The sequence below is a fragment of the Hemiscyllium ocellatum genome, unplaced genomic scaffold (genome assembly GCF_020745735.1).
Source record: "Hemiscyllium ocellatum isolate sHemOce1 unplaced genomic scaffold, sHemOce1.pat.X.cur. scaffold_606_pat_ctg1, whole genome shotgun sequence".
Taxonomy (NCBI): Eukaryota; Metazoa; Chordata; class Chondrichthyes; order Orectolobiformes; family Hemiscylliidae; genus Hemiscyllium; species Hemiscyllium ocellatum.
In genome coordinates this window covers 137297-138265 of record NW_026869130.1, presented here as the reverse complement: position 1 = coordinate 138265, position 969 = coordinate 137297, and the positions used below count along the sequence as shown (strand labels likewise).

The following is a 969-nucleotide window of genomic DNA, read 5'->3' as shown; positions in this document are numbered from 1 at the left end:
ACATTTGGCACGCAACACAAACAAAACTGGCAAACCAAATGCATTTTCAGATACAGTGAGCATGAATGCTAAATGTGAGACACTCCGAGGGCATGAGCCGTAAAGTAATCTCACAACTAACAACAGGGCAATTCCAAATTACTTTTCAATGATACTTGAGCCTCAGTGCACCACCATATCACAGACAATGCTGAAAAGAGAGAAAGAAAGAACATAATAAGAATGGGCCACAAAAAGTGAATTTCACCAATCACAGTCTCGATTAGATTACCTTTCCCTTCAGGGGTCTCCGGGACAGAAACGAAGGAAATTGGAGAAATTCAATAGCATATGACATCAAAATTCATCGGAACGATTTTCCCATTCGCCAGAAAGCCAAATAACGATGAATCGACTCACCGCAGGACTTTGTTTCACAACAGCGATGAAATAGCAGTCACCATTCGGTTCCAGTAAAATCTCAACATGCTTGGAACGTAAAGCAACAGTAGAGATGTTTGCAATTTTCCACGCGGGAGACGAACACGATCATGACAGCAGAGGCAATTTGGCACTTTCCCACTCGACAGTTAATTCCCAGGGAAGCAAATCGAATTTTGTTCTGAACGAAATAACATCAGTGGTGGCAACAGCATTTCAACAAGCTGCACCGTTGTAGTCGATCAGCAGCAATGGGATTCGAACCCACGCCCCGGTCGAGACTGGAACCTAAATCCAGTGCCTTAGACCACTCGGCCACACTACCAACTGCGCCAGTTCCCCATTTTCTTTCACTTCCAATTGAGCTCCTGCATAACAACAGATGGAAAGTCAAGTGAAAAGGGTTCCATGATCCCTCTCGGACTCGCACGGCTGCGTGGATGTGCCCGGCTACAATATCAATTTCGCAGCAGATAATGATAGCCCATCAATCCGGATAAAAATCAATGGTAAGCTGAGGCTATCTTCTCAGACTCTTTTCAAATACAA

At 44.3% G+C, this 969-nt stretch overlaps 1 non-coding gene across 1 annotated transcript; it reads right to left on the bottom strand.

Moving 5' to 3' along the window:
• Positions 1-663: 663 nt before the first annotated feature.
• trnal-uag (transfer RNA leucine (anticodon UAG)) lies at positions 664-745 on the bottom strand. The gene has a single exon. It is a non-coding gene; the product is annotated as a tRNA-Leu (tRNA).
• Between the last annotated feature and the right edge of the window lie 224 nt (positions 746-969).